The sequence below is a fragment of the Rattus rattus genome, chromosome 14 (genome assembly GCF_011064425.1).
Source record: "Rattus rattus isolate New Zealand chromosome 14, Rrattus_CSIRO_v1, whole genome shotgun sequence".
Classification (NCBI taxonomy): Eukaryota; Metazoa; Chordata; class Mammalia; order Rodentia; family Muridae; genus Rattus; species Rattus rattus.
This window is the reverse complement of record NC_046167.1, coordinates 64,631,974-64,646,886: the sequence shown is the minus strand read 5'-3', so window position 1 is coordinate 64,646,886 and position 14,913 is coordinate 64,631,974. Positions and strand designations below refer to the sequence as shown.

General features: G+C 46.8%; 1 protein-coding gene across 4 annotated transcripts in view; it reads left to right on the top strand.

Annotated features, from left to right (window-relative positions):
• The window catches only part of Atxn1 (ataxin 1), a 286,644-nt gene that overhangs the window by 181,171 nt on the left and 90,560 nt on the right, over positions 1–14,913 (top strand). The window contains exon 1 of one of the 4 annotated variants that reach the window (XM_032919592.1): positions 13,811–14,418. The exons of the other annotated variants lie outside the window; for them this stretch is intronic. The gene's annotated coding sequence lies outside the window, so the exon portion shown is untranslated. Of the gene's footprint in view, positions 1–13,810; positions 14,419–14,913 lie in introns of those variants that run through there. 4 annotated transcript variants of the gene reach the window in all.

Here is a 14,913-nt window from a genome sequence, read left to right as displayed (position 1 = left end):
GAGATGGAAAGGGAACTCACAACTTTTTCTGTTGTCCTTTCCCAAGCTTTTCAGGTCCCTCACACCACAGAAGGCGGGATCAGCAGATGCACAGTGTATGGTTATTTATTTATGACCCTTTTAGCACCTCTTGCCAAAATGCCTCGTTTCCTGAGCAGCTCCAGTTTGGATCTGCAGAGGATCAGTCACGAGAGGGGAGGTTTTGAGACTCCTCCTTGGGAAGCTTTTCTTGCCAAGTGATGAGAGCGACAGACCTGATTCCCAGACTACACGAGACTCCCGACTAGAACCTCGAATCGTTTCTTTCTGCTTCAGAGGCACCAATCGTGCCATGTTTACCAAGTGCCTTCCATGTACAAAGCGGTAGGGGCGCAGGTACTAGACCACCAGCCTCCCCTGACTCCCGCTCTGTTATTGTATGGATTCCACTGACCCAAGAAGCCCCATTATTAAATTTCCATCTATTTCATATGTTTCACCTGGATATAACCCTTACTGTATTTTTAAATACTATTTACTTTATTGTTTTATATTGTGTATGCATCCTGTCATGTATGGGTAGGGGTGGGTACGGTGTTTGTGAGTTGCCTAGTGTGACCGCTGAGATTTGAAATTCAGTCTCCTCCTCGTTGGGCAATACGCACTCTTAGCTGCTGTCCCATCTCTCCAACTTCCTCCTCGCCAGATTTCTCAGTGTGACTCACTCTTAGATGAATTATAAGCAGTAGGTCCACTAGGCATTGAGCTCTGGGTGATGAAGGAAGGCAGTTTGCTGCCCATCTGTAGGGTTACAAGGGTGAATTGTAGAACCTTACATTGCTAACTAAAGGTGACTGTCCACACGGGTGAGAGTGGGCGTCACCGTTAGCCTCCTCCTTGCTTCCAGGACGTCTGGCTCAGCAGGCTACGTGCTTGGTAACAGCATCATGAATGTGTTACACCTATAATATTAGTAAAAGAGAAAGCACACCAAATGCTTATTTCCCTTTTTAAGATGGGGTGTGTGTGTGTGTGTGTGTGTGTGTGTGTGTGTGTGTGTGTGTGTGTGTGTAGGTGCCCTTAGAGGCCCTTAGAGGCCTCAGATCCTTTGAGCTGCCTAATGCCTGAGAATCCATCTCTGGTCTTCCCCAGGAGAAGTCAGTTCTCTGAGACTCTGAGTCATCTCTCGACCCAGAATCTTTCATCGTGGTTTAAGTCCCTCCACAGGACGTCTGTTTTCTTTCTTTGTTGTCCAGATGGCAGACATTAGGTTCCTGGTCCCTAACCAAAGGTTATATGAACTAGTGGCATGGTCATAATTACATAGCACTCCCTGCTTTGGCTCTGGTCTATGACAACGTGTTTCAATACACAGGAAGCTTCCTGTCTCATGCCACCTGCCACCCGCATCCTGCATTATCCTGAATTACAGCTAATTCTGTGAACACAGAGACATCTCATGCCTTCAGGGACCAATGCCTAGAATTCATGCCATCCTAGGGGTCAGGACATAGGGGAATGCAGTGCCCTATCTCTATCTGTATTTCCTGTCCCACAGTCTCACGTAAGAGTGGGGATCACTGTGCCCAAAGTTGCGTCAAGACTAAAATGGAAGCTCACTGAGAGCGAGGGCCAATTTGTTTCCCTCGCTCAATCTTTAACTGACGGCAACACAGCGCCTCACTGACAAGTCCTTGATTTAGTCGAATGAAGTGGATAGCGGTCTGGAACCTGGAAGAATAAAGAGTAGCTGTGTTCCAGTGAGATGACTTAGAGGGAAAGGCACTCGCAGCCAAGCCTGACAACCCGAGTTCGATCCCCAAGCCCCACACGGTAGGAGGGGAGTAGCCAGTATTGCAAGTTGTCCTCTGACCTACACGTGGACACCAGGTAGGCACATAGTAATCCGTGTTCTCTCTCTCTCTCTCTCTCTCTCTCTCTCTCTCTCACACACACACACACACACACACACACACACACACCCCTGAAGCAGACTGAAAACTGTACTATGTGGTAGTGAGCCCTAATGAATGCATAGTCACAGATTCTACTCACTCATCAAAAAAAAAAAGGAGGCTGGAGAGACGTCTCATCAGTTAAGAGCACAGGCTGCTCTTCTAAGGGACCCAGACTTAATTTCTAGCACACAAATGTCAGCTTACAACCTGTTGCAACTCCAGTTCTCTGTTCTAGCAAATGTATATGTGTGTGTGTGTATGTATGTATGTATATGTCTATATGTGTGTATATATATATATCCTCTCTATTATATATATATATATATATATATATATATATATATTCTCTATAACAGCCGAGAAAGTGTGCAGGTAAATTAAGGAAAGGGGTACATTGTACTGCTTGTCATCCCCTTTCAGGAGCTATGGAAGACTTGCCAGGGCAGCTATAAAATGGGTAACAGCAGAAGTGGGAAGCAATGAGAGTCATGGGTCATCTTTTCCTGGAGAATTAACGCTTACCTAGGCCTGTTTGATGTGCGCATGCGCTCTGTATATGGATAAGGGTGAGCCCAAAATTATCCTCAATGCCAAACTCTGAGGGCTTTTGGAATCTGTAACCTGGGACCTATGGTATCGAATCAATTTGGGGCTTCACTGGTCTCTGTCCGATATGTGGATATGCTAAGTCCTGAGTCTGGCATCCGTGTTTGCTGAATGCTTTTTTAAAACTTCTGGGTCCAGAGGCCTGAGGTCTGGCAATGACCTGACTTAGCAAAAGGCGAGAGAGGCGTGGGGCCCATGGAGAGTGACTTGTCAGGGCCCTGTCGGGGATCCTCGGTGGAGCCTGAGTCCTGGGTCTGCAGACGGTCTCTGGCTTTACTATTTCTGCCCTTATTTTGAGCACCTCTCGGTTTCTTGCACCCAAACACTCCTTGATTCCTGCTGCTATGCCTCGCCATTAGTCAAAGGGGGAGGGGACTTTTAGTGCACGATGCTTTGTGCAGGCAAGGGCTATGCCACTGACTGCATCGAGATATCCATGTGCCTGTAGCCCCAGCGGTCTGAAGCCTCCAAATGCCTATTTACCGGAAGTTGCCTGTTCTCCACATGACAAGGACATGCTTAACCTGGAGAGACACCTCCCTGTGCAGGCACAGGGCTCTGTTTTTTTTTTTTCCATCTCAAAAATCTCCTAAGATCATTCTGCTTTGCTTCACCCACACATCTTGAAGCCAACCCTGTGTGAAATTTAACACCAAACAGTCGTTTCTCCTGGGGTCCAAGGAAATCGGGGCGATCAATTAATTGTTCTCTTAAAGGCATATTCAGATGGAGGGGATTGCTGGTTTCTGGTTGAGCAGAGCTGTTGGCTTGATGTCCAGTAGTCATGGAGACTGTATTAGACTGTCACCCAAGAGACAAAAGTTCACATTTATTCAGGAAGTAAGTTCATAAGGCATGGCCTGCTACTTAAATAATCAATATTTCAATGCGTATGGACTTTTAAAAGGTTTCTTCCAATCTGCTGTCCCCAGGAAGTTCCTGAATCTGATACCCATTGAGAAATGTTTTGGTACAAACCCCATCAGAGGGGTTGGGGATTTAGTTCAGTGGTAGAGCTCTTGCCTAGCAAGCGCCAAGGCCCTGGGTTTGGTCCCCAGCTCCGAAAAAAGAAAAAAAAAAAAAAAAACAAACCATCAGAAGCTCGCATTCCATTGGAGCCATAGGCTGCACTGTGAAGTGAGTTCCTTATACATCTCTCCAGCAAAATATTGTTTGCTGTGTATTTTCTCTGAACTGAGAGGTGAGGATTGAACTTTGTAGTGCCTCCGAAAGGGAAAAAAAAAAATCCCGAGAGTTTAAAAACATTCATTTGGAGAGAGAGAAATACATTCGAAGTTGTGGGATGCTTGAACGCCAGCCCAGACACTGGCGAGCTTCCATTCAGACTCCGTTGCAAGTGTACACTTGGTGACTAAGTTCAGGCCCCTCATCATCTATAAGCAAAACTCTTCCTTTCTGAGGTTGTCAAGAGGGAAGTGGGGGTGGGAACACAGCAAGAAAGAAAACAGAAATAGGTTAAGCAAATTTCGTGGCCGTACTTACTGTGCGCAGACATGCGCGAGCCCCCGCCCCCACCCCCTGCCTCTTTCCAAACTTGGAAAGCATATTTTAACAGCCCAAGTATGTCTGCGTGATGGATCTGCATCAGCACCCCTCTCTCCCCTCTTCCTCTCACGCTTCTAATTGTACGGCTTAAATGTTTCTAACTATTAAGCCCGTTTTCTCTTCAAGCTGTAAACATCCCACGAAGCTAATACCCTTTCGGAAAGAAAAAGAAATTGATATTTTAGTATCGAGGTTCCACAAAGCCAAAGAAACGCCATGCAAATGAACTATGGGAGAGACGCGGATTTGCATTTCCCTGTCGGCTTCATGATGATATTCTCAGCATGGGCCTGGCACACTGGCTCTTTTCCCTCTTGGGATGATGCGTGCACTAGTGGCAGAGCCCTACAGGGTCAATTTAGCAAGCGTGCCATGGTGATTTTCTGTGCGGTTTCTCAGAACCACGGAGCAAAAAAGCAGTAATAAATAGGAGCCGAGGAAAATGACTTTTGAGGTAAATGCTCTCGGAGGAGGGAGGGAACCTTTGAGCACTGCTTCGTGTAGCCCAAATCGATGAGGGTATACAGAGCTGAGCGTGCAGCTCCGCGCAAGAGTTCGTGGGTTCCTTTCCCAGTGAACGAATAATCATGGCAGTGGTAAAATATGCGTCCACTGTGGCCAGGGAGAGGGTGTGGCGTAGAAGTGCTAGCTGTGCGAGCATGAGGACCTGATTTGGATGCCAGCATCTTCAGGTAAGGCAGAACGTAGTCGGAGCAAGCACTCGTAATCCCAGCTCTGGGAAAGCCAGTTCGAGAAGATCCCCTGAGCTCGCTGGCCTGCCAGTCTAGCCAACGGGTGAGCCCCAGACCCAATGAGAGATTCGGTGTCAAAAAACAGGATGAAAATGATTGAGGACAACATGCCCATGCCGTGCAGATGCCTGACCTCTGAATACAAGCATAAATACATGAACACACACATACCTACATACATACATACATGCAACATGCAACATACGAAATAGACATGTACATGCACATCCACCGATTTCACCACCACCTTGATACCCTGATGCTGCCATCACAGCTCCTGCCTTTATTTGTAAACAACCCTTGTTCACCCTGAGATGGCTCTTCAAAAGTGCAAGCCAAGGAACCTGATACCATGGTACAATAGCAACACACAGTAGCCTAGTGGCCGAGTTGCTTAATTAACTGTTCGTTCGTGTGTCTGACCCAGTAGACACCAACAGTCGCACAGTGGCTAAGAGGGATTTTGGCCTTGGCAAGACCTAGATTTGAACCCAAGTCTGGCAGTGGTTCCCTGCCTTACCGTCTCATCCAGGAAGGAGGGTGAATAAGAAGGACTCGGTTCCTGGCCTGTAAGCAAAACTCCAGTGGAGGGTTAATGGAGTGAATGTGTCGGTTACAATGCCTGGCAGTGGTCTTCGCTCTCAGAGCTTCCTGAACTTTAACCGTGCTCCTTTTCTTTGTAACATCAAGGTCACATTCCTCAGAAGGAAAAGGAAATGAGATTCACCCCCTTGAAATTCACTTGGAGACTTTGAGAAGGGGTCCCTTTCAACTTGTAAAGATTTCTGAAGTCAATTTGCCCATTCCTGCCCACACTGGTCCTATAACATCCCAGGAATAAAATCTGCACTCAGGTTTAAAAATAAAATGGGTGGAACAAACTGAATTAGAAGTCCTTGGCAGACATCCCCCCCAGCAGAATGTTCTCCCAATTGGCGAAATTGCAATAAAAAGAGATGTATATTTTTTTCCCCTTACTCTGCTGTCTCTATCCATGTCCCTCCAGCCAGCTGTTTCTGTTCTAAAAGACCAGTGTGCTTGGGGTTTGTCTCACCAGCCCTCTGGTATCGCCCCAGATACACCGCTCCAGCCCCCACTCCACGTCCCCCGAACACCCACAGCATCACAGACCCAGAAACAAAGCAAGCAGAATGCCTCCCTGCCTGTACTCAGCTGCCTCGGGGAAGGTCACAGGAGAGGGCTCTGCTGTTCTCAGTTGTAAAGATTGGCAGGAAAATAAAAGGGGAAAAAAAAAATCTTGAATGTATCCATTTCTCCCGCCTTTTGTTTTTCCTTCTGTAAATACTCAGCCCTTTTTTTTAGAGAGAAGCTGCTGATAGTGTCTTATCCCAGCAACCACCGTGAGCCTTGAGTGCTCTGCTCCCAAATCCCCCAGCAATGACTCAGGAAGGAGAGCTAGAGAAAATGCACTTGGCAAGATAGGGCAGGGAGTCTCTGGCTCATACACGAGCCCCTCTCATCCCTAGCATCACCCCAGAAAGGATGAAAAGACCAGACCTCCCCTTCTCCCTTCCATAGGCAGTGCATGTTTCCCAAAAGATGGAATTGGGGGTTGGGGGGCATCCTATGCCAAGCTATATGCAAATCTGTGTAAATAAGAACACACAGCAAGACAAATTGTTAGAGGCAAATGCAACGCCACCTTCAGTTCCAGGACTTGGGAAGTAGAGACAGGCAGATCTTCATGAGTTCAAGGCCACATTGTTCTAAAAACTGAGTCTCAGGACATCCGGGGCTACACAGAGAAACCCAGTCTCAAGAAATGGATGGATGGATGGATGGATGGATGGATGGATGGATGGATAGATAGATAGATAGATAGATAGATAGATACATACATACATACATACATACATACATGGATGGATAGATGGATAGATAGATAGATACATACATACATGGATAGATGATAGATACATACATACATACATGATATATACATACATACATGGATGGATGGATAGATACATACATACATACATACATACATACATACATACATGGATGGATGGATAGATAGATAGATACATACATACATACATACATGGATGGATACATACATACATACATACATACATACATACATACATACATGGATGGATAGATAGATACATACATACATACATACATACATAGATGGATAGATAGATATTCTCACAAACACACACACACACACACACACACACACACACATACACACACATCAAAAGCTTCTGAATGCTACTTTGGAACCCCTCCATGACTTCATCTACTTAGAATTACTTCCCAACGATGCCAAATATTATTACCATACGCACTTAGGGATTAAGTCCCCAGCACTTGAATTTTTATGGAACAAGAGATACACTGAGACCATAGGTCACCAGGGTGTTCATCGGGGGACCTCTGCCAGTCCTCAGCCCCATTTCTCTTCTCCATCGACAGCCCGGACTCTGACACACCCTGCCATCAGCCTCCCCATACTCCCAGGTTCATTTTTCACAGAGTCCTTCAACTTTCCAGACGTTTGATTAGTCTCAGTCATCTGCTGCCTTAGCACTTATTGCAGACCCCTGGCGGTGAGGTTAGCTGTGTGAAAGTGTAGCGGAGGACAGGAGCGCTGTCCAAGATGGTTGGGTGCTACCTGGTATATGAACGGGCTGACATATAGATCCTCCCTTCCCCTTCTCCATGTCCAACTCCTCATATGCAATCTTGGCTAATGACTAACAAAGAGACTTGGGGGACGTAGCTCAGTTAGCAGAGTGTCTGCCTCACATGCATGAGGTCCTAGGGTCAGCTCCCAGCACTGTCAAAAATGTCAAAGAATAGTGTTGGAGCTGAGTAAAGAGATTGCTGTTCAAACCTGAACCGGAGATTGGATCCCCAGAAACCACTTAGATGTAGGTCAGTGTAGTGACTTGCCTCTGGTCCCAGTGGGTTGCAAGTGGAAACAAGAGATCCCCTGAGTAAGTTGGCGAGGTGGGCTAGCTAAATAAGCAAGCTTTGGATTCATGTGGGAAACCTAGCCTCAATAAATAAAGCAGAGAGGCACCAAAGAAAGTACCCAGTGTAACCTCCAGCCACAGCCAGATGTGCACGGTACACGTTTACCCAGCCGTGTACCCCAACAGACATATAAACATGTATAAACACAATACAAAATACACAAAAATACATGCAAAAATGTCACCAGACAAAACTCTAGTGAAGATTCAAAAATTGTAAAACTCTTAACAGCCATGTGAGTGCTAGCTCGGATGTTCCTGGTGTAACAGGAGAAACGAGATCGTGTCTTATCCTTTTATGCCTTGTGACTATTTTATGTATAAAAAAAAGCCTAGTCCAGCAAGACCTGGTATCCCTGACAGGCAGGGGATAGATACAGGAAGACTGCAAGTTCAAGGCTGTTTTGCGGCAGAGTTCAAAGCTAGCCTAGACGACTTGGCGAGACCCCGCCTCAAAATAAAAAGGAGAGAACTGCAGGTGTAGCTCGGTGCCAGAGCGTTTGCCCAACAGCCACAAGGCATGGGTTGGTTAACCAATACTCTTACGCCAAAAGAAAAGTCCAAGTTCTTAAACATTGTATTTCCCCATCAGATAGATTTATCGATGTAAAGACCTGTTCACTTCAGCCCATTAAATAATGGAGCACACAGCAAAGCCTCACCCTCATTACTGAAAGACTGAGGAATTTTCCATGTGTTTCTAAATCCCAGTGTTGCAAAACCACTCCAGCCCCGTGGAATATAATTCAATAGTCTTTCAGTGTCTGCTTTCTCTGCAGGGTACAAGAAGTTAGCTAAGCCCAGTTATACAGCGTGTATCTGGGTGTGGTGTTGTTTCTCAGGAGCCCCTGTCTGAGAGTTTCAGCTCAGCTTCGGGAGTCCCAAGCCCTGGAGTTAGGATAGACTACAACGTTCTGCCCAAACCCGAGAAGCTTTTGTTATAAAATGCAAGACTGTAAGTGTGAAAAACAAAATCAGAAGCAAGGGTCCCCATGGCTTGAGTTTCTAAAATAGAGTTTAGGGGAGGGTGGCAGAGTGGGAACGTGCAAACATACCCACGTGTTTCACTTCCGTGCTAGACACACGAGGGTGGGGCTGGGGAGATTGTTCAGTCAGTAAGGAAGGGCCTGAGTTTAGATCCGCAGTGGACAGGATCACCCCAGGACACCTGTAATACCAGGACTGGGGAGGCAGGGACAAGGTAGACCCGTGGCTTGCCGGCCTGCTAGGCAAATTCAAGACCAATAACAGACCCTGTCTCAAAAACCAAACCAAAAACAACAGCAACATATGGACAGAAACTAAGGAAGGTCAACTATGGTGGCCTCTGGCCTCCACAAAGAAAACCCCTGTCTTTAATGAACCAATCAATCAATCAATCAACATACCGTCTTTCAGGGAGGAGAAATGCTGGGGTTTTAAGTTTGTTTCTGCCATTGCTCATCCATAGAATAGACTGTGCATAATTTGGCAGCCAAAATGGATACAGAAATGAACTCCGTTTTCCTCTTACTTGTAAAACTTCATATGGACCACAGTTATAAAAACTCTTGAGCTCAGTCCTGTGATTAAACCCATTAAACAACCATTCTTGCACACTGACACACGAAATGTGATGAGTTAAAAAGAGACTTACTTCATGGCTAACCCACAACTTGGTAACAAAGCATTTGCAAAGCAGCAAACCTTGTACGTAGCTCGCACACAAAGGTTCACACCCACAACACTAGAGGGCAGTTTTCCATCTGGAAACAGATAACCCAAGGTAAAATTTGCCTGGTTTTATGTCATGGGTTATGACTTGTCCATCACCCACAGTGGGCTTTTGGCAGTGCCTAAAGATGTTTTTGACTTGTCATGACTCGGGAAGAAGCACAATGCAGGTGTCTAGTAAACAGAAATCTTGTTAAGAGCTCCCTGGGCTTCCAGGAGAATCCACCCCAGACAACTGCTCTGCTCAAAGGTCAGTATCACAAAGGTTGAAAGGTTGCTTTCTCTTGATGTAAAAAGAACTTTCTTGGTGGGTAGTGACTGCCACATCTATGCTAGAGAGAGCTAGAGAGTTCTACTTCTGGATCTGTACCACTCACTTATGCAAAACTCCTGCTTTACCCTGTACAACCTAGTTCATTCCTGTCAGCTGTGGACACAGAAAGGGTTGATAGGAACCCAGAAGAGCTTGCTCTGACTTAGTCTTCTGCAAGTTGGTAACTTTTGGTCCTATGTAGGTCTGGTATCTACTTGGAGACCATAGTTTGACATTGAGTGTCTTCCTCAATCATTCTGCCTTTTATTTTTTGAGGCATGGTCTCGACTGAACCTGAAGTTCAGCTAGACTATCTGGGTGTCAGGGCCCAGGGATCCTCCTCTCTCCTACTCCACAGTGCTGGGATTTCAGGCGTGTACCATCCGCCATGCCTGTCTCTGTATGTGAGTGGCAAGGATCTAAATTCAGATCGTCAAGCTAGCACAGCGAGTACTTTACCAACCAAGCCATCTCCAGAGCCCCTGCTTTGGGTTACTTTGATCTGTGTCCTGCCTCCTATTGGGTAAGATATCTCTAAAAGATGGGGAATGGGTCAGTGCAAAGCGGGGAGGTGTTGGGTAGAAGGAAAGAAAGGCAAGAAATAGACAAGAAGCAGAGACGGATCAGAAATGTGACCATGAAGTCTCCAGTGATTTAGTGGCCTTGAATTTCCAATGCAACTATTTGCTACTGATGCCTCTCTAACACACACACACACACACACACACACACACACACACACACACACACACACACACACACACACACACCACATGCATGCCAGGTGGTATCTGCTTACATACATGTCTTGGTGCTATTACAGGGTGAAGCCATGGGTGAGTGCCTTGTCTGACACTCTCCCCAAGTCCTGACTGCAGCAGTGTTGTGGGCAAATATGTCATGGGGCTCCAGCCTGGCTTATACCCTCTGCTTTGGCAGATAGGAGTTCCTATCATGCTGGCAATGAAGTCATACTTTGGGCGAGCACTTTAGCTCTATGATATGAAGTGGGGATCCCATTCTTCCCATATATGAAACTAATGTTTTCAGAAAGGATTTTGAATATAAAACATTCAAGGGCATTTGTTTCACTCTGTCACACAGAACTCTGAAGCCGACATTTCCTAAAAGAATTTGGAGACCCCTTACAAGTTTAGAAGGGCAAGGGCGTTCAGCTAGGAAATGGCCCCGGCATTAACTGAGTGTGTGAGCAATGGGCACCTTCTAGAACAGTCTGTAGGCTTGTCTGAAACCATTGGCCATGTGGATTCCTGGCCACAAGATGCTGCAGAGTCACCAACACAGACCTAGTGCCATCAGATGGACCTAGAAGCTCCTCGAGACGCAATAAGGCTGTTTCTAGCAGTGACCAGAGTCGTTCTGAGTTCTCCTGAAGCTTCCAAGAGAACCATCCCAGAGGCGCCCTTCAGAGTCCTGGAGCACAGCACATCTCCCTTCCCCAAGCTGCTCTTCCTTCCCTTCCTCTCGGATTCTGATTCATCCAGAGGTCACGGCAGACCCTCCTTGTGAAAGGCCTTTCTAAGTGCACCTTCCAGAAGCTTCTGCAGGTGTTTATCAAGTCAACACTCTGAACGGAAGGGTGGATGTAGTTAGCTTTGTCTCTGCTTCGGATGCCTGGTCCTCAGCTGGTGGGGCACTATTTGGGGAAGCTGTGGAAACATTGGGAGGGGGAGCCTGGCAGAAAGAAGTAGGTCAGTGGGGTAGCTCCTTGGGGCTATGTCATCCGTGCCACTTCTTATCTCAATTTCTGCTTCCTGTTGCCACAAGGACTGACTGCCCTGTGCCTTCCCTGCCATGGTGGGAAAACCCTCTAAAACCATGAGCCAAACCCAAACACCTCCTCCTTCAAGTTGTGTCTCTCAGGTATTGCGCTCACAGAGAAACAGATGCTAACACAGGCAAGGGCAAGGCGAGAATCCCATTCTGTTTCCCATGGCAACAGCCACTGTATGATGGACAAGAGCTTCTCTGAATGATTGTGTCCAACAGGGCAAGCACTGGCACGGCCTTCAAGTAAACCAAGCAAATTCCAATATGAAATACCAAGGCCGACACAAACCTAGTGCCACCAGACAGCCTAGGACAAACTGCGAGGGTAAGGTGGGACTCTCACAGAGGTTTCCCATAGGAAAGCCTCTTTTCCTGTAACTTTCCAAAACGAGCCACCTTGTAGTTGCAAGCCATTGAATGTTATGTGCTGGCACCGCCCCAGATGCATGGATACACTGGCTTCGGTACGGCTGTTCTCCTTCCGTTTGCTACGATAGTGTCTGCCACGTGGATGTGGTTACTATGGCGAGAGAAACTGAGAGTCGCAGTTCAGAGTTGCAGGCAATACTTTGCCGTAAGCTTTCTATTGGGCCCTGATTTTACCCAAAGGATCAGGCGATCCCAGGGATGTAAATTCACTTTCAGGAGGTATTTGGTATTTGTATAATGAGTTCTTACAATGCTCTGTTCCGTGTACCTAGCCAGTGACCGTGAGAATGAGCATCTTCAGGAGGCTCATCTAGATAAGGAGTCTGACTTGAGTACAGTTGCATCGGTCTATTAAGAAAAGTACCGGGGTTGGGGATTTAGCTCAGTGGTAGAGAGCTTGCCTAGCAAGCTCAAGGCCCTGAGTTTGGTCCCCAGCTCCAAAAAAGAAAAAAGAAAAGTGCCTCAGCTGGATCTGGGGGTGCAGACTCATAACCCAAGGTACCCAGAAGACTGAGACAGGAGGATCATGGGTTCACAGAGTGAGTTTAAGGCCATCCCAGGCAACTCAGTAAGACCTTGTCTCACGGTCACTCAGAGAGCGCTTGCGTCATATGTGTGAAGCCCCGGGGTTCCATCCCCACTACTTAGAGAGAAGAAAGACAAATGATTCATGAAAACACCATCATATATCACAGCAAGCATCTGTCCTTGAGCAGGCTTGCAGGAGGACGGGTCCCATGAGTTTGCTGATTGTAGCTTAAGCCACGTGCTCGTTTGGACTCCTCTCTACGTAATGTCTGTACACTCGTAAAGCATCATCTGTCTCCTGCCCTTGAGAGCTTACAGACCAGGTGAGGCCCTGCCCGCCTTAAATCAACCCCCGTTCCATCCTTCTGATGAGCAACTCTCCAGCCAGGAATGCAAACTTTCACATGTACCTTGAGGCCTACGTGAGGGGGAACACCACGATTTTCTCAGGTTAGAATACCTGAGAGCCCTTGGTAGCCAGTGTGTTCGGAGCTTGCAAACCCTGAATGGTATCACGGGCTCCGTTCTTCAACAGCATGATGGGTGGGACAGAGGAGTGGCGACAGGGAAAAGATGAGACTTAAGACTCGGCTGTACCTTCATTCATCTCATCTGTGTGTTCGGAACAGCAGGAGCGGCGACTGACAGGTGATGAAAGCTCGCTCAGTAAGAGACAGACGGGATGGTGCATGCTGAAGTAGTGAGAGACCGCCTGATGCAAGATGACAAGATTTTCAGGACCTTTCAGCTCAGACGTGGCTCGCAGGCCCAGGCCAAATGCAGCTCTTAGGTCTTCAGAGTGAGGGGATAACAAGTGCCCTGTGATTTCTAGAGCTTGGTGTGGGGTGGCAAGCATCCCCTAATTGACTTTGTATTTAAGTACATTTTAGAATTTGGTGTCCACAATTTCCCGTCAGACTCAGATCAACCATCTTGGGCAAGACACTTTTTTTAAAGCATCTTATTGAAAATACTTTTCAGTAATATATCGGACACGTTCTTAGTTGCCTTCTGACTTGTGAAAATGTAAAACTAAAATTAGACCACGTTATTTCCCCAGGTCGCCATCCTGGCTGCTGTAGGTCTCTTTGGGGGTAACATTTCCCCAACCTGCGAGGCTGTCCTGGGAGGAGAAGGACTGGCCAAGGCGGTCTTCCTAGTGAGAGATAGTGCCTCTCATTGGCTGATTCCGGGGCTGTGGTGAAGTTCCTGAGCCATGGGCAGGGCCTCTTCCTCTGCTTGCCAATTAAACTCTTGGAGAAGAGTTCCTGCAGAAGTGGGGTAGGATTGACCATCACAAAATTGCCAGCCTCGGCGAGTCTCCAGAGGCTTGATATCTGCGCTTGTTCGAGGAAGCACAAATTGGCCAAGAGAAACAGTAGTCAGGAGCCTAAAAAGCAATTAAAGTTGCCCTGGAAATGATCGTTGTCCTCAGGCAAAGACTCTGGAAGCCACGGAGGCATCAGGGATGGGAAGGCAGGCATACATCATGGCAGGCAGCAAGGAGAAAGTGAGATGTGGCGTGCCAGACTTCCTTTAGGTTCCGCTCCATCACCACCCCCCAAACCTGCGTTGCCGAAAACCTTCCCATAGTCTGTTGCTCAACTATCTGAGTGTCTGATTTTTTTTTTTTTTTTTTGAGGCAGTCTACCCAACCATCTCTGGAACTTCAAAAGAATAGCCTTCAGCAGTACACCAGGGCTGCTGTGCTCTACCTCAGAAGGGGGGAAAAAATAACAAAGGTGTTTCAGCCACCATTGGTTCTGCACACAAAGGTAAAACGCACACCCATGCTTACATTAGAAGTTGAAAATCCTTCTCAAGACTGTCTTTTGCCATGGGTATTAGTATATTAGGTACTGAGTCTGTGTGTTAAAAAAAAAATAGGGCTATGAAATGAGCTTAAATGTCTAACTCCACCCACCTGCCTTGGTTTTTTGTGTTTACTTCCACGGGGGTGGGGAGGGGAACATCTGTTTGGGACTTTACTGATTTTCATTTTTCAGAGCTGACATTTTATACTGATTACTACACACTTAGTATTCAGGAATGTGCCTGCATGCATTCAGCTACTCTGTATGAACACAGCACCCACCCTGCCCATATATGCATGGTATACACATCCATGCCCATGCCCATGCCCATGTATTCTCGAACCCTGTACTTTTGCATGCCCACACATAAGGATACATTCAGAACGGCATAGATGTACATTCGCTCGTGTGTGCATACATGTAGACATTCACCCCTGCATGTTAGAATGTCGCACA